General features: G+C 35.9%; 1 protein-coding gene across 3 annotated transcripts in view; it reads left to right on the top strand.

The window, feature by feature from the left end:
- Positions 1-26,856, top strand: part of LOC149791252 (uncharacterized) — a 246,955-nt gene that overhangs the window by 16,245 nt on the left and 203,854 nt on the right. For 2 of the 3 annotated variants that reach the window (XM_089969729.1, XM_089969730.1), the window contains exon 2: positions 21,002-21,163. The exons of the other annotated variant lie outside the window; for it this stretch is intronic. The gene's annotated coding sequence lies outside the window, so the exon portion shown is untranslated. The remainder of the gene's footprint in view (positions 1-21,001; positions 21,164-26,856) is intronic. 3 annotated transcript variants of the gene reach the window in all.

Here is a 26,856-nt window from a genome sequence, read left to right on the forward strand (position 1 = left end):
GTATATAATCATGTTGAGTACATACATTAATTATTATCTGTAAACTTTATGAAACTTAATTATTAGCTCTTCCTTTTAAACTTCATGGAGAATTGCCATGAAACTTTACATATACTTTCACCCCAAGGTCGGGCCCGAGTGGCAGAGTGGTCTAAAGCGCTCATTGTTATGGATCACTGCCATCTCATCTAACATGGGTTTGAGTCTAGGGTTCACTGAATGTGGGTATGTGACAAAGCTTGCCAGTAGCTTCTTGTGGATAGATGGTTCTTTCTGGGGTTTTCCTGGTTCTTCCTCCACCATTTGTACTGGCTACAATATATAGCCTATCTTGTGCTAAAAAATGCATTAAACTGTACAACTACAACACCGCCTTCCCCAAGGTCTAGTGTGTCGCAAGGGAAAATAACACTGATATCAAGTAAATATGTAGGTACCACAGCATCCATCTTGAAATCATGTTATTGTTATGTCTCCAGATTGGATGGACAACTCAGCATTGGGTTTTCACTAAGAGACCTTTTATGATGTTGCTGGTCTATTATATAGTATAGCTAACACAACAGCCGTCTTGAAGACATAAGCTACGGAATGCCATATATGAGAAATGTGTGCACTGACAAGCTTCATTAGCTCAAGCCTCAAAAGTAGAGATTGCATACTGCATATACATTTTGATATACATTTTGGTGTATAATAACAGGTACTCAGTTCCGCTATCATGTCATGATATAGGACATGCAGATAATTAGTGTGTGTGTGAGAGAGAGATGCTGATTTTAGTGGATGATAATATTTTGTTTAGGCCTCATCTGTATTGCGTTGACTTTAACATACCAGTAATGTTTACTAACATACCTTGATGTTTACTAGTGGTTCAGGGTTTGTAAAAAGTGTTCTAAGTGTGTTGACATAATCAGTCTATTAATAACATACCTGGTGGAATAGCTGTAAGATGGGCTGTCATGAAGATCATGACGAGTGTCATGCATGATTGCCTTTCCTTGTATCTGCTATTTACTGCCACACCTCATATCAAGTATCAGTGACAGCTGTGGAGTTTGTAGGGGGAAAAACTCATGGTGGTGATACTTTTTTTTCTCCATTACAATGGGATGGTGAGATTCCCCCTGCATAGGTGACTCTTGGTTAAGATCCCTTTCAGACAGATAGCACACCTGTACATGCTAATGAAGATGTTCATAAAAGGAGCTGCTTGTCCCCTGCAGGACTGAAACCAGTGACCTATGTAAATGTTGTTGTCAACATATAAGAAAATACCTTCAGCTGTACATTGAAACTGCAGTTTGCTTGTCTGTGTCATCAAAGTTAAGCAGTAAGAGCAGCTCAGGGTCATGTTGCTCTTGCTGTGTAAGACCAGGCAGTTTCATCATCATCTGTATGGTCACGTTTTTGTCACTGTGTAAGACCAGGCAGTTTCATCATCATCTGTATGGTCATGTTTTTGTCACTGTTTAACTTATTCGGCCCCAGCACTGTTATCAGTATCTCTGCTGCTATGCCTCAGAAGCACAAAGTGTTGTCTAGCTGCTTGTGCCCCAGAGATTTTACCTGTTTTAAAAATTTTTAAAACATCGTGCACATGCATTCACTCTTACCTTAATTTCTCTTCATATATCCAATTAAAATCCATGAATTTTCACCATTTATTCCAAATGAATTTGTCTACACAGTGATGTAATTTTTTTCCCCTATTTGTCCATGTCTTTCACAACTTATTTTTTTTGTTTTTGTTGTTGTGGGGTTTAACGCCATTTTTCAGCACATGAAATGGTGGAGGAAGAACCCGGGAAAACTCCAGAAAGAACCACCGACCCATGCAACTTATTTATACAGTATTTACAAAATTCTTTGCAATGTTTATCCGCAAGAACTCTATCATCATCTCTGTCAGCATCCTCATCTTCGGACGATTCAATCTCAGAAACTTCTATGTCCGAATCTAAATCTAACAAAATATCCAACTGCCGAACACATCTTTCCTCAGCTTGCTCAATATTTTCAAGATCAAACCCGAGAAACTCCTCATTTTTGCTCTCAACAAAAATCACTCTTATGTCCGCCATGATTTACGATTTTTCATGAACAGAACACGTGTAGTTAAACCGCTCTCAAACAGTAGCCCTTGGCTTCTGAACAAATCAAATTTCCACAAAATAAAGTAAAATCATTTCTGATTGGTTTGTAAGTTGTTTAGTTCTTGGAATAAACCCATTTCCAACCAATCAGAGACGTTGTATCTAACACACATTCATCATGCCTGGAGACAGGATCAGCCATTGAATGCAGAAACCAGATCATGCCTACAGACGGGATCGGGACCGAATGAGTTAAGACCATGCAGTTTCATCATCATCTGTATGGTCATGTTTCTGTCACTGTTTAACCCTTTACCTCATGCAAGCGTCTTTGGATGCCTCTACTCCATTCGCATGCAAGCGCCTTTTGACGCCTCTACTCCATTCGCATGGAAGCGCCTTTTGACGCCAGCTGTAAACATCAGCCATTTTGACCTGGTTTTCGAAGTGCCACCTTCAGGGAAAACCCCCCTATTAGATACTACATTCGTTTCTGCGAATGACAATTACATCAAATCACGTGGTCGCTATTTATGTACTGGTCGAGATCTGCTATTTAAAGTAACTGGGTTGTAATCTCCACTGTCCAAAATGGCAGCCACGGATTTCATTCAGTACGTACAAAGTTTTCACGATTAGAATCACAACCATGAAAGATTCAATAACTTAGGTAAAGGCTCTGATATTGATGTAGGCAGCAATTAGTTTTTATAAATTATCAAATTCAGTGACTTAGTGATGTAGACGCAGACGAAAACCTTGTAAATTTCGAGTATGGGAAATGGCAGCTACGGTTGGTTACGCGGCCTCACTGACAAGACGGTGAACGAGTTCTCTCTCGATTTTACAGCGCATAAAAAAAAATTCATTGAAAAATAAATACACAGCTATAACAATCAGACTTTATTCTTAAATTTTTCCACATATAATAGATGTGTACCAAAAATGTAAAATGGTTAAAATTGCTGTTAAACGTAACATACACTACATTGCTTAACAGATCACAGGCAGGATTTCATTCAGTACTTAATAAGTTTTCACAGTTAGAATCCCAACTATGAAAGATTCAATAACTTAGGTAAAGGCTCTGATATTTATGTAGGCAGCAATTAGTTTTTATTGATTATCAAATTCAGATGACTTAGTGATGTAGACGCAGATGGAAAACACGTAAATTTCGAGTATGGGAAATGGCAGCTACGGTTGGTCACACGGCCTCACTGACATGACGGTGATAGAGTTCTCTCTCGATTTTGAAGCACATAAAAAATTCTTCCGTGAAAAATAAGTACACAGCTATAACAATCGGACTTTACTCTTAAATTTTTCCACATATAATAGATGTGTACCAAAAATGTAAAATGGTTAAAATTGCTGTTAAACGTAACATACACTACATTACTTAACAGATCACAGGCAGGATTTCATTCAGTACTTAATAAGTTTTCACGATTAGAATCCCAACTATGAAAGATTCAATAACTTAGGAATCTGGCTCTGATATTTATGTAGGCAGCAATTAGTTTTTATTGATTATCAAATTCAGATGACTTAGTGATGTAGACGCAGATGGAAAACACGTAAATTTCGAGTATGGGAAATGGCAGCTACGGTTGGTCACGCGGTCTCACTGACATGACGGTGATCGAGTTCTCTCTCGATTTTAAAGCACATAAAAAATTCTTCCATGAAAAATAATTACACAGCTATAACAATTGGACTTTATTCTTTAATTTGTCCACATATAATAGATGTGTACCAAAAATGTAAAATGGTTAAAACTGCTGTTAAACATAACATACACTACATTGGTTAAGAGTTCACAGGCAGGCCTATGCGTATGCTGTTGACTAGGTAACGGGTGTTCTGTTTATAGCGCTCTGCACTATGTCATTATGCTCTATGAGGTAAAGGGTTGACACATTAACCCCTAGAGCTTTTTGTCATTTTTGCCTAAAAATCGAGTAGGAAACACATTTTGAAAGCTATTTCTGAATAGACTTGAAAACACCAAATCCCTGGTCATCTTTCAATAACATACTGCCTAGTGGTGTTAGAAACATCGATTTTCATTAGCAATTTGACTTGCGCATGAGCAGAAGGGTTTTTTTTTTGGTAAACTGAGCCATTATTTTTGTATGGAGACCACTCTTTATTCCAAATGCCCATCTTATCCTACTTTTTGCAAAGGCTCATCTCTCTGTTTGCAGTTCATACCAGTTTGCCTTAGATCTGAGACCAAAAAGTCTAATATCTGGACACAAAATCAGATTCTGACCACGGGCAAATTTTGGGTTAAAAAAAAGTCTGGTCCAAAAAATGAGGTTTTTCTATCTGTATTTTGTAGTGCAACTAGAAATTCCAGATTATTTGTTATCATTGTAGAGCTACATCTGTCTACCTTTCTGTAATACCACCCACTTTAGTGTATCATGCATGACCATGACGCTACTGAGCTCGGCAGTAGGCTACTACCTCCTGCCACGTAAAGTCGTTGCTAGGGGTTAATGTGTTAACAGGAATTTTCATTTTTATTTTTACAAATCATCAGGGAATTGCTAAATTTGTAATTTATGTGCAATGTCGATGCACAAGTGATTAAATACGCAAGGCTATTACCTCCTGCCCCGTAAAGTCGTCACTACGGGTTAATCTGTATGGTCATGTTTCTGTCACTGTTTAAGACCAGGCAGTTTCATCATCATCTGTATGGTCATGTTTCTGTCACTGAGACCATGCAGTTCCATCATCATCTTTATGGTCATGTTTCTGTCACTGTAAGACAGCAGTTTTGTCATGATCTGTTCATGTCTTTCAGTGCGTAAAAGACCAAGCAGTTTTATCTTGATAGATATTGTCGTGTTTCTGTCACTGTGTAAGACCAAGCAGTTTCATCTTAATTGTATGGAAAAGAGACTAAAGACATTTAACTGAAACATCCATTAAAAAAGTCAGAAATATATTTGCTTCTTTTATGAAATGTAGTGTGAAATAGTCTCAAACATAACAAGCTTTGAAGTATGCTGCTATTTTCATACAACAATTTGCCAAAAAGCACTTTTGATGTACACGGTTAAAAAAGCATGTAGTGTGAGGTGCAAATATTATTGCAGTTTGCTATTATAATATTGCATATATCACACCAACCTCTGAATGGGTTGGCTGGTAGTCAGTGCATATATTGCACCACTATCTGAATGGGTTGGTTGGTAGTCCGTGCATATATCACACCAACACCTGAATGGATTGGTTGGTTGTCAGTGCATATATCACACCAACCTCTGAATGGGTTGGTTGGTAGTCAGTGCATATGTCACACCAACTTCTGAATGGTTTGGTTGGTAGGTAGTCAGTGCATATGTCACACCAACTTCTGAATGGATTGGTTGGTAGTCAGTGCATATATCATACCAACCCCTGAATGGGTTGGTTGGTAGTCAGTGCATATATCACACCAACATCTGAATGGGTTGGTTGGTTGTCAGTGCATATATCATGACATATCTGAATAGGTTGGTTGGTTATCAGTGCATATATCATACCAACATCTGAATGGGTTGGTAGGTTGTCAGTGCATATATCATGACAATATCTGAATAGGTTGGTTGGTTATCAGCGCATATATCATACCAACATCTGAATGGGTTGGTTGGTTATCAGTGCATATATCATGACATACCTGAATAGCTTGGTTGGTTATCAGTGCATATATCATGACAACATCTGAATGGGTTGGTTGGTAGTGAGCAAGGGGGAATATTATTCATATCTGAGCATCACGGGCACTCTCTCTTGTTTTATTTGACTTGAAAAAGTAAATTAACATTCAGTGACAAATAAACAAGATTTGCCTAATCAGAGGAATAGTATATTAACAAAATTCTAAATTTTAGGCATGTATAATGTTACTAGTACAGTGTAGATTTTATGCCAATGTATTAGTCTACAAAACCAAGTTTTCAAAGAGTACGTGTGGTTTTGTTTACCAGACTAAGCCTATTTTTACTGCCTATTTTACATTTTTTGTATGAAAAAACTGAACAAAATTTGGAACAGAACTAAAAAGATTTAGAGGAAAAATTTACAATGTTGTTGTTGTAAGGTTTAAAGCCATTTTTCAGCACATGATATACATGGCGGCCAGTATTAATGGTGGAGGAAGAACCCGGGAAAACCCCAGAAAGAACCACTGACCCACAAGAAGCTACTGGCAAGCTTTGTCACATACCCATATTGGCTGAACCTGAGACTCGAACCCATGCAGACAGGTTTAGAGTGCTTTAGGTCACTCGGGGCTGCGAAAAATTTACAAAGTGATGTAACTATGACTGAAGTTAAAATAGGATGCAACTGTTTTTTTTCTAGTTTTTTTTGCTTCATTTAAATCGCTCTATACCAGCACTCAAAAAAGTCTACCAACCTATCTACTCTAAAACATTTTTCAAATGTATCTGGGACAGAACTTGATAACTGAAATGTGCTATTCTGTGCATGTATAAAATATTTGACCCTTGTTCTACAAGTCTGATCTATTACCAACTGAATTAGTTCAAGTCACTATTTTTTAATTAAAGCTGTCAAAATTTTAGGAATGTCTTCCAGGTACCTGCCAATCCTTATGATTGCACTGGACAACAAATTTTTACAAAAGTCATGTTACTGAAATAAAATTAGTCAATTCTTATCAATTTTTATGTGCTGAACACGAATATGACAGTCAAATTGCAAAATTGGCTCTAGTTTTTTTGTAATCTGCAAGAAATTAATGTTTACATAACGAAATGCATTCCAATAGTAAAAGGTCAACTGTAATAGCCTACCTATAAAAAATCAAGTCATTGACTACATCTTAGATTTCTTCGCCTGTCTCTTGTACAGCTGTTCGGTAGCATCTCTGAGGAGTGTCCAGCAGTAGTCAGCCAGCATTGTAGTGGACCATTTTCCCTGGTATCTTTGTTCCATTGTTGCGATATCTTGATGAAAACGTTCGCCGTGTTCATCACTAACAATACCACAGTTGCTAGGAAAGAAATCCAAATGGGAATGAAGGAAGTGAATCTTTAGAGACATATTGCAGCCAAGTTTCTTATACTTCATCAACATGTCTTCTACTAGTTCCTTATAGTTTTCTGCCCTAACATTTCCGAGGAAGTTTGTAGAAACTAGGCGAAAAGCATTCCATGCTTGTTTCGCGTCACCTTCCAGCAAGTTGTTGAACCGGTCATCTTTGAAAAGCTCTCGAATCTGAGGACCCACAAAAACTCCCTCTTTAATCTTTGCTTCGCTGAGTCGAGGGAATTTTTCATGCAGGTATCGGAATGCTGGCAAAGTCCGGTCAATGGCTTTCACGAAGTTCTTCATCAAACCTAGTTTGATGTGAAGGGGTGGTAGCAAGATTTTCTGAGCCTCAACCAGAGCTGGGTGTTGGATATTCTTCTCTCCAATGGCTACATTCTGCCTGTGAGTCCATTCCTTCCTCATGTAGTGCGTTTCCCTTGCTCGGCTATCCCACTCGCATAAGAAACACATGTATTTTGTATATCCTTGCTGCAGTCCCATTAAAAGGGCAACTACCTTCAAATCACCACAGAGGTGCCAGCTGTACTTGTTATACTCAATGGAATTCAGTAGCTGCCTTAAGTTATCGTATGTCTCTTTCATGTGGACAGCATACGCTACTGGAATAGATGGAAGAATGTTTCCATTGTGCAAAAGCACAGCCTTGAGACTCAGTTTCGAAGAGTCCACAAATAGTCTCCATTCTTGTGGGTCATGAGTGATTTTTAAAGCATTCATGAGGCCCTCAATATCGGAACAGAATATCAGATTACTTTCCTTTCTGAAGAAAGGCTCCAATTGCTGGTGGCGCTTTCGATATGCAGTAATTGTGACATCTTCTTCTAGAAGATTCCATTGTTGGAGTCTTGATCCTAGCAATTCTGCCTTGTTCTTTGATAAGTCCAAATCACGAATCAGGTCATTTAGTTCTTCCTGTGTTATTCTGTGTGGGGTTGATGATGCACCACAGTGAAAATCTGGATCACTGCATGCTGATGGACCAGGAGAAGAACAGGTCGACTCACCTTTGTCTTCGTCAGATGAATCAAGAGAATATTCTGCTGGAGGTTCTGGAATAGGAAGTCCCTCACCATGTGGAACTGGTCTCAATGCAGACGGAATGTTTGGGTAGACTATTCTCAACTTGTTTCGCTTCGTTATTCCGCCGGAAAGAGGAGGAACCAAGCAGAAGTAACAGTCATTTAGGTGGTTGCTTGGCTCTCTCCACACCATTGGGACTGCAAACGGCATTGATGACCTTTTGCAATTCAACCACTGTGAAAGCTGTGTTGTACATGTAGCACAGCATATATGCGGAGCCCAAGGCTTGTCTTGGTCACCAACCTTGCATCCGAAGTAAAGATGATATGCCTTCTTCACTTGAGAATTGATACTTTTCTTCTGGTTGGCAAATGTCACTTCCCCACAAATATAGCAAAAATTGTCCGCGGTATTAACACACTTTCGAGGCATTACTGTTCTTTATTGTACGTAAATGGATAAAATAATAAGTTTTATGTAACAGTAGCTTGAACTGTCTCGCACAACGTCTAAAATATTTTAAATGCTGAACCTATCTGATTGGGCTTTATATAGTACACTGCTTACGTCAGCTTCAGCAGCCGCCTGGCATTAGTATAATAGACCTACACATGTATAGTACACTGCTGACGTCAACTTACTTCAGCAGCCGCATGGCATTAGTATTGCATTGCATCAGAAAATGATCCAATCAACTGTGGATGATGTGAGCATGATGGTATTATGCAATGTTACATCATTATTCCGGATGTTGCTGCAGTCCTACTGGAGAAATTTACACAGTGAAACATAGAAAATGAGGTATATGAATATCTTCAAAACGAGAGCCAATACAAATTTTTCACGGTTATATTCGTGTTCGGCACACCAAAATACTACAGATTAGGGCCTTTTCAAGTCAGTAATGATTTCACTGTTGACCAGTGTTGTTTACACAGGTACCCAATCAAAAGGTAAATTATTTTAAATGTGAACCTGAACTGCTCTGTTGCAAGTTCATCCATGCCAACCCCCAAGAGAGGTATAAGTGTAATTATTACTAACATAAGTGGCAAAAAAGCTTAATCTGAGCATAAAAAGAATAATCTATATATTTACATGCCATAATTACACAAAATCATAAGGAAAATGTACATTTATTTTTGCTCCTTACCTGGATCTGTAGTTAATTAAAATTCTCATCACAAATCAGCTTAATCCCAGTGGATTAGTTTGAGAATACAGACACAAAACAAAATGATGAATTATTTATACACAACATTCACTGTCTACATGTCCAGCTTTTGGAGAATAGTCATGAAGTCCACATATTCTGAATGCTGTATTAAATCACTGTCGAATTCCACTTCCCAAATTTGTTAAATGCTATTGATTTGTCCTTTTCATGGTGCAACATGTTCTTCGTTATAACAAAATCTTTCTCTTTTCCAACATTTTTCAGACATATGAACACAGCGATAAAGCCGGTTTTGCTTAAAACAGTGTGACCCTGCTATAGCACGCTTAATTATAACACGAATTAGGATATAACATGGTTGTGGTGTGGCTTCCAAAATTTTATATACGATTTTCTTGCACACCAAAAAAAAAGTCTGAAATGTACGAAGAAAAAAAAAGTTTATTTGGGGAAGAGATCGCACACAAATAATACAAGATGATCATGGCATGGCTCTTGAAATTTTATATGTATTTTTCTCGTACATGACAAAATAATTGTTTCTTCTTAAAAGTACGAAAAATAAAGTGTAAAATGTTTATTCTAGTATTGTGTAGGGCACATGTGTCAAACTCAAGGCCCGCGGGCCACATCAGGCCCGGCGTACAATTATATCTGGCCCAAGAGAGAATTTTAGGCAAAAATATTTTTTAATGGCCCTGCGATATAAAGTGCAAATCAAATTCCCTAATTAGCAGCCTTGCCAAACATCCAGCTCTGACAAATTGGTTTAAGAGCGAAAATGGGTATGCCAGTGATTTTTTATTATTAAAACTTTTTTCTGTTTTAATTTATATTAATGTTTAAAAAAGGTTTAATTTTCCGCTTATTGAATGTTTATCCTGTTCGGCCTGCAACCTTACGTGTGATTTGAGTTTTGGCCCGCTGAGCGATTGAGTTTGACACCCCTGGTGTAGGGCTTCATCAGTGTAGCAAGCTGCAATTTTATTTTCCTTATTGGCAAAATATACCATCTGGTGATTTTGTTTTTAATGGCAACATTGTTGGCTGTTTAAACCTGTATGTACAACAATTGGTTTAGAGTGGAGAAATTCAGAGGCCCCATGAAAAGAAGCCGCAAACCTGATATAAAATGCATGAAATGTATCTGTTGTTACAGAAAAAACTACCAACCTCAATTTTTTAAATTTTTTTAAACTGCTGTATTAGCTATAGCTCCCAACTACCTTGTTTTAGGGGGGTCACACTGTATTTGGTCCATTTTTTTCCAGTATAGGCTGGTCTGTTACCTAAGTGTATATAAAAAAAATAATGACTGACATGTTTTCAATTTAAGAAACTGGTTGTTTTTGGAAACATGTCATATACTATAAACAGAAAAAAGGAAACTGTTCAATGTACACGACCAAATGGTCGCACATGTTGAAATTGTAAGATCAGTAGATGGAATTCTATGATGGATAAATGTGCAGCAGCCATTAGTCACGTGACATGAGCCTTGACACAGCACACGTTATTCTTGTTCACTTCTGTTGTTACCAGATATAATCTTTGATCTGAACTTGGAAACATGATTTTTTTTTAATGAACTCAATGGATTATTCACTGATGCTACTTTTATTGCCCAGGTAATTATGAATGGGCAGATACCCTAGTACTTGGGTACTCGTTGACTGCTCTATTTTTAATGTCTCCTGCCATTTTTCAGGCCAGATGTTGCTGTGTTGCCTGGCCTTTTCTTTCTGTGAAATCATATGCCAGTTATTTCATGTTAAATGATGTTAAATCCAAATTTTGTTTCCATTTGATACCTTTTGAAAGTCTTAATGGAGGTTGGTATCAGACTTTGTTCTCACAAACCTAGCTCAAGCTCAATTTTCAGCATTTTCCGAGAGAAAAAACTATTGAGTTATGGCCCTTGTTTGGCATTGTTCTTTGCCAATCATTTTCAGCTCAATAACATTGTTAGGGCTTCATGAATGGAAATTTCATTTGATATGTAGATTTATAGTAGGAAAATTTGGGTAAAATGTGATATTTTTGTTTCCCTATAGATTTATGTTGTGGCTTCTGTTTTACATGGCATGTTTGCCCATCAGTTATTAGTCCATGCTGATATTTCACTGCATAACCCAAGGCTGGGCTATGTGTGTTTAGCTTATGTCTGTCAACCAAAGATAATAGCTAATAGTCTATTTAGAACTGTTTTGTGAAATATATGCATGCCCGGAGTCAGGCGGGTTTATAAAAATAGTCACCTATTATGTATTATGATATTTATCTGACAACTAAGGTTGTTAGTTATATTAATCACTGAATTATTTCCATATTCTAACTTTCAGCAGCAGCAGTACATTGAGGATACAGGAATACAATTAATGAAAAAAAAATCAATTGTGTTTGCCAAGAGAAAATGTGATTCTCTTCCTGTAAGAGGGATAGATGAGTTAGTTTGGAGAAAAGGAAGGAATTGAATTTGAAAATAAAACTTTATAAAAGTAAAAGTGCTCAGCTCTATAAAAATGGTTGACTTGTACAAAGCCATCATATTGGGCACACACCCTCTTTGACTTTTACAAAACCATCATATTGGATACATCCTCTTTGATTGACTTGTACAAAGCCATCATATTGACTGTACAAAGCCATCATATTGATTGTACAAAACCATCATATTGATTGTACAAAACCGTCATATTGACTTGTACAAAGCCATCATATTCATGCATCATATCTTGCATACTAATTGGATCTAACTGAAAACTACATGGACCTAGATCTGCCATCACATAATGGACCAGCAGATCTGGGTCAATGCATTTTACTTCGAGTAATCTGACTGATCCTGTTCTACTTGCACATTATGTAATAACAGATCAGGGTCTGTGTTGCTTGCAGTCGGATCAAGCTATGCATGTATATATGGTAATAAAAAAAACAAATAAACCACTCTCTTGATATCTTGTGCCCTGGTTACTTGTGAACCTGCTTATTACATGGGGTCATGCATGGATCCCATTTTTTAAAGTAGAAGATAACCCCAAATTGACCCCTTTTGTTGAATGTGAAGAAAATTGCGATCATAATTGACAACTGAAGCCGTGATGAATCACTTCTTTTATCATCTAAACCAGTAGTAACAGGAAATTTGAATCAGCATGAAGTTCTCAACTTTTAATAAGAAGTCATATATGCTTGGTATTTTTTCCAAACAACATTCTTTGTACTCTGTAAGTAACAATATTAAATGAAATTTTGATCATTGAAATTTCACTAATGCTGCTGGAGGCAGCACTTTAATAAATAAATAGAAATTAAATAAGTTTTGTCAAGTGCAGTTTGTCTTTTAGTTCTTTAATTTCAGTTTAAATGTAATCTTCATAATTATAAATGTGCTCTCTTATTCTCAAACATGGAATACAGTGTACATGAGTTGACCATAACAGCTATGTACAAGTGTAAATTAAGTACTAACCAGGTTTTGAAATTATACTTGCAAGAGTATATGTTGTAATACTGAACCAAATTAAATTCAATCCTGTTTTATATTATGTTAATTGTGTCTTTTGTACCAAGTAAAATAAAGGGGGTGGAGTAAAAGAACAAAAAGGCATGCAAATCCTACCTGCATAAAAAGCTAATTGCCCTTGTTGTTTGTCAGGTCAGCTTGTTTCAGTTGATTCATTTAAACACTGTTGTAAATATTATTGTGTATGTTATATAAGTAAACTATTTAAAAAATAGCTTACTCATTCACAAATGGGATCAAAGATAGCAATGCAAATTAGTGAATTGAATATGTAGAACTAAAAAGCTGTTTCTCAGATACTCTTTGTTGTGAAGAAGCAAGTTTTGTAGTGAACTTAAAATTCCTGAATCGGCATTCTGAGTTAATGAAGGAAAATAAGTTTCAATTTCACTTGCAATGAAATCATGGCACCAGTAGTTTACTAATACAGCAGTTAAAGAAAACCAAATTTTGAGGTTGGTAGTTGTTTCAGAAACTAAATGTCCTTAACTTTTGAGAATAGGAATTTTGTGTGGTTGTCAATGAATGACATTGAGAATAGGAATTTTGTGTGGTTGTCAATGAATGACAGTGAGAATAGGAATTTTGTGTGGTTGTCAATGAATGACAATGAGCAGTTTCCTAATGCAGATCATTTTCGTATGTACATGAAGGCTGTTGAAACTTACGATTAATGTTAACAGTTTTTCAGAGGTTGCACCCCCCCCCACCCTGTTCTGATTTCCAGAGATTATTTTGGGGAGGTCCCTCTGTAACTGCTGCACTTGCTTATAGTGCAGTCTGTGTCTTTGGACACCGTTGTGTGCAGATTTTCAGTAGAGAGGTGTTTAACTGACGACTGACTAGGGTGATGGTTGTGTAACTTGAAATTGCATAACCTAACAAGCCATTAATTTTAGCCATTTATGAAGCTTATTTTGTTTTTGTTTTGACTAAAAAAATGAAATGAAAAAAATTAATATGAAATCATCTTAGAAAAGTTCTCATGAACAATAAATAAATTACTAAATAAAAAATCTGATTTGATCAGTGACTTGCAAGGGTAGAAAGGTTAATAGAAGTTTGTTGATGAAAATGTGAACTAAAAATATGCATGAATGAACTAAATGGATAATTGTTTTAAGCTTGATGCATTAGCATTTGGAACCACCTATAATGTTTACTTAGTGCTGCACTGCAAGTCTGGCAGTTGCTTTACACCTTTTAGCGTGTGCTCTATATGCTTCAAACACGAGATGTGAAAAGGATCTGTTACATGACATCCTTGCATATGGAGGCATTTCTAGCTTTAAAGTATGATATAGTTCACAAATCTTGATAAATAATCTGTGATGACATGTAACAAAAAAAGGTAAGTTTTAAAGTTCATAGTTATTTATATTACTTGCCTTTGTTATTGTTGGAATACAAAATGTCTTTATTAGCCCACTAGAATAGGTCTTTATTAGCCCACTAGAATAGGTCTTTATTATCCCACTAGATCAGGTCTTTATTAGCCGACTAGAATAGGTCTTTATTAGCCCACTAGAATAGGTCTTTATTAGCCCACTAGATTAGGTTTTTATTAGCCCACTAGATCAGGTCTTTATTAGCCCACTAGAATAGGTCTTTATTAGCCCACTAGAATAGGTCTTTATTAGCCCACTAGATCAGGTCTTTATTAGCCCACTAGAATAGGTCTTTATTAGCCCAACTAGATCAGGTCTTTATTAGCTCACTATGTTATCTGGATTTGTTTCGCTGGTTTTTTTTAAAGGCTTTTTTTTATTGCTTTTTATGTTAGGAAATAGTGATAGGAATAACTATTTGGGAATCACTGGTGACAGCTTTAGCAATGATATATTATCTTGTTGGCCTTCATATTTACCTTTATTTAGAAGGGTTTATTTTAATGAAGGTGTTGAAATTTTGTCTCTTGACAAGCATGAAAGCTTTGAATCAATACTCTGTAGCCAGGATGATGTGCCCCTCCCTCCCACTGTAATTCATACTTCGTAGGGTCATGGATATGCAAATGCAGGATTTACATGATTTCACCAACATTGCATTGAAAATTGGCTGAATGTGCTAAGAGCATGCATGAGATTTTCATGACATTTCCCTTATTTTCCATTAAATCTCCTATATTCACACATATTTTCATTTTATTTAAATGGTGGGTGGAAATAGAACTTGATTTTGAGTGATTTTTTCAATCCGTCATGCACCCCATTCCTTTTTCCTGACAAGCACTGGATGACAAGTGATGTGTGTATCTAGAGAAATGCATAATCCAATCCCATCCACCAGTTCTTATTCAACCTGACATGTGGGAGTTGGGAAGACTTCAGTCTACATTGCATTATGGAAACCTTCCACATATTAATAATGCAGTAAATGCCAGTATAGTACTGGCTCCACTAGGATTTGTAATTTGTCCTTCGGGTTTCTTCTGGAGCTATAGAAGAACTATCAATGTAGATATTAAGGGTAAGTGAATAGAATGAAAAACAAGATGTATTTGATTTACCATTATGTAAGTCCTTAAAATACAAACCTGGTGGTTTAAATTTAAATATTCATTGGGGAGGGGAGGTTTTTAGTTCCATCAAAATAATGTATTGTTGTGAATGCATGGACAACTATTCCAGTTCAGACGTGCACAGTATTGTCACCTGTTTATCTTGTTCCTCAGTTGACACCACCATGATGAATACCAGTACTGGTAATCACAGTTTTATCATGCCTGTTCACCTTAAAAATATGTTCTTGGTTGCCATGGCTTGGATAAGTTCCAGGACAGTGAGTGGGGCCTTAGTCCCATCAAAAGACTCTTTGTGGTGGTAGTTTTGCCATGGGCTACATGCTGTGAAGCAATATGAGCTTCCTTGTTATGCTGTCAACACTGTCAAACGATACATAGAATGACTCACTGCCAATGGTGAATGGTGTTAAAAATATAGACCCGCATCAACCAGAGCATTACTGTTATCAGCATCATTTCACTCTCAGTGCCTGTATCAGTTTCTAGCTGTTAGTAGTGACAGTTGGCCTGAACATTAATCCCAGCATTATGGATATTCGATACCAAAGACTGACAACAGGTTCCATTCTGTTGTTTATCTTCCCATGGCTAACTGAGCCTGGACCAGTTCATGCCCTTGGCTAAGGCACAAATGTTAAATTAATTAAAAACCCTTATCTATAACCCTTACTAAAACAAGAGCAGAGTGGTAGAGCAGGCAGTTACGTAGCTGGGGTTGGTACTGTAAGCAATGCTGCTTTTTGGTTTTTGTGAAGATTTTAACTTTATTTTACATAAATTTGTAGGACCCTTACTTGGTGTTTGTATGTCCTTTGAACCCAAATGTAACAATTACTTTTTATGTCTGTATTGCATTAATAATACAAATCTAATGAAGCATGGTGCTGACCATAATGTGGTTGATAATACCTTTTACTGCCTGCATACTTTGAGAGCTTTTTGACTCGTTTGGTGATAACCTTTCTTCAAAAAATTTTGGTGGAGATAACATTTACCAAAATTTGCAAGGGTTATGGAATGTTTTGGTCCTATTGTTAGGTTGATTTGCAATATTCTAATGAAAATTTGAACTGCTTGGTTGTTACATTTGATCTGTATCCATTTTGTGCAAGACATCTATGATTTCAAAGGTGATTGTCCAGTGATGCATATTACCAGAGTATTCCCAAAGTAAGCTGATCTGAACACTGTACTGTTATGGAGCAAATATAAATTTTGGGCGTGGGCTAAAATTTTTCAGACAACAATTTCCGAACCCCAAATAGCTTGAATATAATATTCTTGCTTGGGTTCATAGGAAAAAAACATATCCATGATATTAGATGAAGAAAGAAAATGATGCTGAGGTAAAACGGTACCAAAATGTCCTGGATCAGAGAAAAATCCTAGCCCCCTCCCCCCAGTTATAATGGGCAGTCCCGTAACCCTTAATTTCATCGTGCACTTATAAATGCTAATATATATATGCATATATAGTCACAAACATAACATACATAACCTATTACACAAAACTTAAATTCATTACCTACTATTTTGTTAATATTTCTTGCTCAGTAATGGAAACAATAACAGATGATTGCAATCATTCAGAATCTTACCAATTTGTAGGACATGAATTCATCAGGCAATTTTCATAGTAGGTTTTGGTTGGAATAATGGTTTGGGGCTTTAACTTGGGTTGTTCATTGAGGCTTTATTTTATTTTCATCAACAAAGGGAATGACCTACCGGTACTGAGCAGGTAGCCCGCCATCTTGTTATCATTTTAAAATAACTCTTCAAATTTGAAAGCAAAAGGTTGGGTCAGTGTGGTAAAGTCAGATAAATGAGAGTGTCATAAATGTATCAGAATAAATCAGTCCTGAACCTGTATTGGCATGTGTTGGGTGGTTTAGGGTCTGTTCTTACCAGTTCATAAAACTCAGGAATTATTGCTGACAGGTATGTCTGCAATGCTTGAGTGGTCATATTAATTGCATATAGACACTTCCTGGTATTTCTTGTGGCCCTTAAGTTACAGTCTACAGAAAGGGTCTTTAGGGGATCTTTGCAGCATATTTTCTGGGTAAAGTCTGATGTTTGGTAACTTGTAAAATCCACATTAAAATACAACCCATTTTCCATTCACCATTTTTATTTACCAGGCTACATTGGCAGAAAATAATTAGCTGTTCCTTCAATCTTGAGGAACCATTAGATTAGAGTTTTGTTAATTCAAAATGGTTGTTTGGGGCATATTACATAATTTTAACTGAAACAGGCCTTATCAATGTGACTTGTATATGGTATTTGACTGAAAAATGTTAGAGAAGAGGGAATTTGTTCAACAGAAGAAAATGTTACATCAAGAAAAGGAGAAATTAATAGTGCTTTTCAAAGTTTGAAAGAGTAATTTGATAGTGAATCTCTGGATTTGACTTTGCAATCTTTCAGCAAAAGTGAAACATCTGTAGACTAGTGAATGTTGTGTATAAATAATTTATTTTGTTTTGTGTCTGTATGCTTGTACTAATCCACATGGATTTAACCAATTTGTGATGAGAATTTTAATTAACTGCAGATCCTGGTAAGAAGCAAAATTAAATGTATGTTTTACTTAATGGTTTTTTGTAATTATGGCATGTAATGTATAGATTATTCATTTTATGCTCAGATTAAGCTTTTTTGCCACTTATGTTAGTAATAATTACACTTATACCTCTCTTGGGGGTTGGCATATATGAACTTGCAACAGAGCAGTTCAGGTTCACATTTAAAATAATTTACCTTTTGATTGGATACCTGGGTAACCGATCCTTATGATTGATGGGTACCTGGTTGACTTCTAAAATTCTGATAGCTTTATTTGGCAGTGCGAAACAGGGATGGCTGGTTGAGTGGAAACTTTTTTCTTTCTTTCTCTTTGCCTAATGTCTAAATAGTAGACTATTAAACATTGGGCAGGTGTATTATGCGCAGTACATAGCACTTTCATAGCACTGAGATGATTTAATTGATTATTTAATTGCTAAAAGCATTTTACCAACTGCACATGGTGAAGCTGTACAATGGTGGTCATGCAGGATTTGGTATTTATTGGTAATGTGCCAGCTGTTACATGAGGTTACACTGCAGTGCCATTGTCAAAGTCTGATTGCTGTCACTGTAACGATTTTGAAGATAAACAACCGAGTTTTATCATTATTCATTAGAAGTTTTTACATTTCTTGAGGGATCTGTAAAATAGTACTGTTCTTATGTAAAATTGCTTCCCATAAAAAAAATCACCCACTTATACAAATGCCAGAGGGTGTGTGAAAATCTGGTAGAAACTACAGTTTGTATTTTCAGTAAGGAGAAGATGTGTTTAATGAAATAAAATTTTCATAATTGAATGGTGGAATCAGTTGTTAAGTGGTCTTGTTGATGAGGCTCTTGCGTTTATCCAAACTTTCAATAGTTTTAATTTTTTCTCCCCTTAAGCTTAATGACAATCAAGTTTCATTATTATTCATTAAAAATTATTTGTGATATATGTTTCTTGAGGCTGCACCACTCTGGTGGCCTAGTGGTTAGTGCATCCGCCTAGGATGCGGTAGATCATGGATTGGAACCCAGACCGAGTCATAGCAAAGACTTACAAAAATGGTGCTAACAGCTGCCTCGCTTGGTACTCCGCGTTAAGAGGTTATTGTTAGGACTGGTCGGCCTGGTGTCAGGATAATGTGACTGGGTGGGGGGACATAATGCTATATGTCTGCAACATGATGCTTCCATGCTAGGCATCACTATAAACTGCAGACATCATAGCGATATTTCTGAAAAATTGTTAAAGCTACATTAAAAATCTAAGTCACACACATTCTTGAGATTGCTGTGATGAAGTACAGGTCACACTACCCTCAGCTTGTGATTATTTCATTTGCTGTGCATCTTGTACTGCTTTTTGTGACCAACTTATTATGTAAGATGTATCTTTGTGGAGTACATCATGTAAGATGTACCTTTGTGGAGTACATTATGTAAGATGTATCTTTGTAGGAGTACATTATGTGAGTTGTATTTTTGTAGGAGTACATTATGTAAGATGTATCTTTGTAGGAGTACATTATGTAAGATGTATCTTTGTAGGAGTACATTGTGTAAGATGTATCTTTGTAGGAGTACATTGTGTAAGATGTATCTTTGTAGGAGTCCATTATGTAAGATGTATCTTTGTAGGAGTACATTATGTAAGATGTATCTTTGTAGGAGTACATTATGTAAGATGTATCTTTGTAGGAGTACATTACCTAAGATGTATCTTTGTAGGAGTACATTATGTAAGATGTATCTTTGTAGGAGTACATTATGTAAGATGTATCTTTGTAGGAGTACATTATGTAAGATGTATCTTTGTGCAGTACATTATGTAAGATGTATCTTTGTAGGAGTACATTATGTAAGATGTATCTTTGTAGGAGTACATTATGTAAGATGTATCTTTGTAGGAGTACATTATGTAAGATGTATCTTTGTGGAGTACATCATGTAAGATGTACCTTTGTGGAGTACATTATGTAAGATGTATCTTTGTAGGAGTACATTATGTAAGATGTATCTTTGTAGGAGTACATTATGTAAGATGTATCTTTGTAGGAGTACATTACCTAAGATGTATCTTTGTAGGAGTACATTATGTAAGATGTATCTTTGTAGGAGTACATTATGTAAGATGTATCTTTGTAGGAGTACATTATGTAAGATGTATCTTTGTGCAGTACATTATGTAAGATGTATCTTTGTAAGAGTACATTACCTAAGATGTATCTTTGTGCAGTACATTATGTAAGATGTATCTTTGTAGGAGTACATTATGTAAGATGTATCTTTGTAGGAGTACATTATGTAAGATGTATTTTTGTAGGAGTACATTGTGTAAGATGTATCTTTGTGTAGTACATTTCTTAAAAACATCCCGAGGATCATTGTGGTGTTGTTTCCTACTACTACATACATGTACATGATGAAACAAAAATAATGCAACAGAAATACTGAGGATAACCAGATGGGATACTTTGGTAGGGTACACCATGATTTGGAGACCGTAGGTGGCTTGAAAGACTGTTTCTTTAAAATGTAATGTTACTAATTAAGGATTCTGTTAACAAACACGTTTTTAAAAAGATAAATACTAAAATCAAACTAAACTTGTCAACAGTATCAGTAAATCGGTCCATCTAAGAAAGTCAGCAACAGAGTCTTTTCAACTTCGGCATTGTCCTAGTGATGCGAGATTCAGTGTGTGTGAAAGTCACATGCTTTAAGAAAAGAATTGACATTATCTTAAATAGTCCTCCTGGAAATATGTAATTTAATTGGAAAGGGTAGTTTCTGCATCACCGACATTCACTTGGAAGTATGCTTATACCTTTACTAATTTTGCAAAGTATTGGCATTTTCCTGAACCAGTTATACATGAAATATGTTGCAGACTTTTCCTGCATACATCCCAAAACATGATTATAGACTGAAAGTAAATTGACCACCACCTTAAGGAGCTGAACAAATGTTTTTTTAAAGGATTTATTTTTCTTTTTTAATATCTTTTACAGGTTCAGTATGATTTGAGTTGAAAAGAGGTTATCCATTATTATTCCTATGACATTGCGGTTGTTGCACCAGTTGCTATAGAAACACTTGTTTACAAAACATGGATGTGGATATTGTTTTCTTGGACTGACCGCAATTTTGTCTCTCAGCATATGCAGTTTAAGGTAAGGATACTTAATTTCATTTCCTCTTGATACTGTTCTTTGTCATGTTCTTGTTGTTTGGCATTTACTGTAATGACACTTGAAGGATTATATCATGAAGTTTGGCATCACCGTAATGGCACTTGAATGATTATATCATGAAGTTTGGCATTTACCGTAATGGCACTTGATGGATTATATCATGAAGTTTGGCATTTACCGTAATGGCACTTGATGGATTATATCATGAAGTTTGGCATTTACCATAATGGCACTTGAAGGATTATATCATGAAGTTTGGCATTTACCGTAATGGCATTTGAAGGATAATATCATGAAGTTTGACATTTGCCATAATGGCACATGAAGGATTATATCTTGGAAGTTTGGCATTTACCATAATGGCACTTGATGGATTATATCATGAAGTTTGGCATTTACCATAATGGCACTTGAAGGATTATATCATGAAGTTTGGCATTTACCATAATGGCACTTGATGGATTATATCATGAAGTTTGGCATTTACCATAATGGCACTTGAAGGATTATATCATGAAGTTTGACAGTTGCCGTAATGGCACCTGAAGGATTATATCTTGGAAGTTTGGCATTTACCATAATGGCACTTGATGGATTATATCATGAAGTTTGGCATTTACCATTAAGGCACTTGATGGATTATATCATGAAGTTTGGCATTTACTGTAATGGCACTTGATGGATTATATCATGAAGTTTGGCATTTACTGTAATGGCACTTGATGGATTATATCATGAAGTTTGGCATTTACCGTAATGGCACTTGATGGATTATATCATGAAGTTTGGCATTTACTGTAATGGCACTTGAAGGATTATATCATGAAGTTTGGCATTTACTGTAATGGTACTTGATGGATTATATCATGACATTTGGCATTTACCGTAATGGCACTTGAAGGATTATATCATGAAGTTTGGCATTTACCGTAATGGCACTTGATGGATTATATCATGACGTTTGGCATTTGCCATAATGGCACTTGAAGGATTATATCATGAAGAGACAATTTGACACATGCCATGGCTGTCACAAACCTGATTTGGTCAGGATTTAAAAAATTGCTGGTTGGGGTCAATTTCTTTCGTTTCCAACAATGTTTATATGCCTGCTATCAAGGCAGAGTGTATTTTGTTATGATGTCTGTCTGTCCATCTCTCTTTTACTGATCTCATTTCTGCACAGTAACTCTGGTTGTCCACAATACCAAACATTATGTGTGGCTTGCACCTGGACTAAGAAAGAGCTCTGCCAGTTTTAGGATCAAAAGCTGAAAAAGTCTAGATTACTGTGATTTTAAGAAGACTTTTTTTCACAACTGTATTCATCTATTGCTGTCAGTCATTGTGGAGATGGGTATGGAAGAACCTAATCAGTTCTTGACTGAAAAGGTGAGCGATCAAGTTTGGAAGATAAAATGGGGAATACAGCATCTCCATTCATTTGAATATTATTCAGAATGCAAAATAAAATTCAAAAGGTTCCTAATTTGTCATTTAATTAGTTTATGATGCAAATTCATGGTGATTACAGTGCAGGTTGTGGGAAGTTGTCATTAAATATCAAGGTACACCAAAAATGAGAAGACAGAATAGAATAAAATATAAACATTAACATCAGTGAATATCTTACAGTGCTCAAAAAGAAATATTTTTAGACACAGGCACAGGGCTGGTGACTTAAAATTTCACAAGCCCTGATTCAAATTTCATTAGTACTAACTTCAATTTCCATACGCCCAGAATTGCCCCCCCCCCCCCCCCCCATTTTTATTACAATTATTTGTCACACAATATTGCAATTGCTGCTTTTCAGATATGAAAAGATAATGTATGTTTGTTTGGATCTCAAAATATTTTAGGCAAAGCAACATTCGGGATATTTAGTATTTGTTTCAGCTCTAGAAACTATAGTTCACACTCTTTGAAGATAAATTTGTCACATGGATATTTCTTGGCATGCAATGAAATGGGAATGTTTAAATGTGTCTGATAGTTAAATTGTATATGTTACGGTTATGGTTACGGTTAGGAATAAAAAAAATTTGACCTTAAGTCATAGTAAAGCGAATTGATTGTGTGTCATGAATTATACGTATTACATGACAATTGACACATATTAACCTTTAAATACCTGGTTTTTTATTTTGAGACTGCTATATCCCCTGATATATCCATGGATCCTTATGTTTTGACCATTGCAGGGTATATATACCACAGTCATGAAAGTGAGCATTAATGCTGGAATTTGTCCAACTTTGATGGAATATGGGCCTTGAATACATTAGAATAGGGGTGGGCAAAATCTTGCCTGCACATCAGATCTGACCCGTAACCTGGTTTTATGCATTAATTTACATCATACTGTGTTTATAACTTACTTATCCGACCCATGCACGGGAGGATGTTGCCAATGCCAACAATAGAATCACTATGTTGATATGCTATCAGTTATCGATGAAGATGCATAAAAAAGATAGACCTTTAAAATATTGTTTTCAGGCAGCCATATAGTGTTGCATGTCAAGCGTAAAATTGCAGTCCTGCAAATATTCCTTCCATATCCCACCAAATCTTGGCCCTGCTTTCCCCTCCCCCCATGTACTTTTTTATTTAAAAAATTGTAAAATATGCTACAACTTTTCATTAGTGGATGTCCGTCTATGTCCATCTTTGTTTATATTGTTGTTACTTGTGACCAGTCATGAAAGGTGATAAAAGCTGTTAGATGATAGACTTTAAACAATGTCTTTGGGTGTGAAGACATACAAAGTTTGTTGTATTCAGCCCAATTGCAGTGTTGATAAGAATTTGATAGGCTTTTGAGGAACCTGTTTTGAATGTTAAAGTAGCTCATTTGGCAGGGAAGATTGAGTAGATACACAATTTGTCATTTAATTAATAATTTGTTAATTCTGAATGAAAAGCCTATCAGAAAACAATGACATTTATAATACATGCTGAATGAGAGCATCTGGAAAGGACAATTCCATGGTACAGCTCATTTCAGGTTTATCAGATATTGAAACATGTTAACGTTTTCATCAGTTACTTGACGATGTGATAGAATTTTTATTGCAGTAATGAAAGTGTCATGATTGTACAGTGCAGACAACAAAGTTAAGGTGATGAAACTGTCAATGTAAATAAGACTATATTTTTATAGTACTATTAGTGCACTTTTTTAAATTATTTTCCTTGTCCTGTAAAATATTTTTGTCTCCCAAAATTTGGTACATGGGGGACTCTGTGTCCCCAGCCATTGGGGTCCTGTGTGCAACACTGTAGTCTACAGTATTGGAAGAAATTTCTACAGAAAGCATCCTGTTGACCTGGATTCTCTTGCATGCATCTGTTAGGCAGATGTCATTGTGGTGGCAACAGTGGGATGCAAGATGAGTGCTTTTACATTCATAGAAAATCTGTATTGTGGTTTTAGTTATTTTTTTTTTGTTGATTTGCTTATCGTTTCTTTGTTGCTTGACAGAGTTTCTTTTTAATTGGGATGGGTTGTTATGAAGCAAAAGCAATTTATTCCATGACACACATTCATGACCTTTTGGGTGTGGTGTCAAAGTCACATTGTTAAGAAATCTTTGATTGTCAGTTCAACATTCTTTGTTATATGTAGCACTTTGTTGCAGAGACAAATATATCTTACATTCGGTACGAATTTTTCTTCTGTTAAAAAATATCCAACACACTAAAGAATATGTAACAGTAATGTGGTAACTGATTCCATGTAGCACAGATGCAGACCTTTAATGAATAAAATTTATGGGAAAATGTCTTTTTTGAAAGATATGCCTTTGTGTTAAACTGGGAAACAGTAATATACAGGTGAACAATAGGACTACAAGCAAGACATGTCATTTTTAACGATGATCATGTGATCATTTGTTGTGTTAGAGTATTTTGCCATGATAAATATATTTTATGTAAAAAAAGGGGTCATTGCAGTGCAGATCAGTAGTAATGTATAGGTAAGTGTGCTACTCTTATTTGAATATTCATCCCAGTCATGGGTCATTGCATACAATATTATTGAGAAAAAAACCCACCATCACTTATTGCCAGTATAGTAATAGCAAAAGAGTATTTAAAAAATTGATCAGAGTTTCATAGGTTGAATGTCAGACATTCAAATACAAAAAGAAAAGGGAAGCCTGGTGTTTCCTTTATGATGCAGCCATGGAGATGGCATCATTTTTTTGTCAAAAAAGTGTTCTGGCCAGTTCACATCAGACCATAAATTACTACAGCTTTCTAGATGTCTTGAATACCTTTCATTAACGTCGTCATTTTCTTTGGCATGGTTGTTACAGATTACAGTATAAGAATTTTTTCACATTATTTGCATGTAAAAAGAGATCTGCACTTTCTGAGTTCACAGTGCTGTATCTAGGTTAAAATAATGTCAAATCAGTGATGTTCCAATATAATGCTTGCATCATTTTGAGCTGATGTCATATCAGTGATGTACTAATATAATGCTTGCATCATTTGAGTTGATGTCATATCAATGATGTTCCAATGAAATACTTGCATCATTTTGAGCTGATGTCATATCAGTAATGTTCTAATATAATGCTTGCATCATTTTGAGTTGATGTCATATCAGTGATGTTCCAGTGAAATACTTGCATCATTTTGAGTTGATGTAATATCAGTGATGTTCCAATGTAATACTTGCATCATTTTGAGCTGATGTCATATCAGTGACATTCCAATATAATGCTCACATCATTTTGAGCAGATGTCATAATGACTTTACACAGTAAGCATAGTGTTTCAGAAGCGAATTACCCTCCATTTGAACTTTATTAAACCACATTTACAAGAAGAAAGTATTGGCACTTTTTATCTTCACGATAATGAGATTGTTAATAGCAGTCATTCGTTATTTATTTTTGAAAGTTACGTTGGATGCAGCAGGTGTGGAGATCAAATTTGATCTTATTCAGTTGGAGAATAGACTTTACAAAGGACGCTTCCTGGTTCTCATATCTATGACAACATGACATTGGGAGTATGGTTGTTAAAGGCAATTTAGGCCATTACATTGTGGCATAAAGAACATTGATTTATGTGTCAGTTCATTTTCTGTACCAAAGTTTTTGAAATAATCATTACGAACAGTTTTGCTTGATTATCAGCAGGACCACATGGCTTGTGAAAGAGGTAATAAACAGTAATGTAATAGCCACAGTAGTGCCATTGCATGTCTTCCTTTTGATAATTTTGAAATTGGCAAGCTTTTTCTCAAATTAATTGAGGTTCATCTGTTGTGGGTAATATTTGTATTTATAAGTTGCTATATTGTCTGTGTAAATGGAACAAAAGATATTTTGTGGAAGTTCCAGATACTGTATTACATCTGCTCCATTGCATTATGATAAGGGTGTTCTGTTTCTTGTAAACAAGACTGGCCTTGAACTCAAATACTGTGTAAACAAGACTGGCCTTGAACTCAAATACTATGTAAACATTCTGACTATGAAGTATTACTTACAATCAAGGATAAAAGTTAAGTGCACAGTATAGATTAAATATATAGCACAAGTGAGAGATCTCGGTCCTCTTTGTGCTCTTGTTTTAATGAGCCATCTTGAACTTAGCATATAATATTAGCCTTGTCTGTCGCTGTGCATGCGGTCTTATTATCTTTTTAA

Source organism: Sinohyriopsis cumingii, chromosome 9, assembly GCF_028554795.1.
Source record: "Sinohyriopsis cumingii isolate HCF-2022 chromosome 9, ASM2855479v2, whole genome shotgun sequence".
Lineage (NCBI taxonomy): Eukaryota > Metazoa > Mollusca > Bivalvia > Unionida > Unionidae > Sinohyriopsis > Sinohyriopsis cumingii.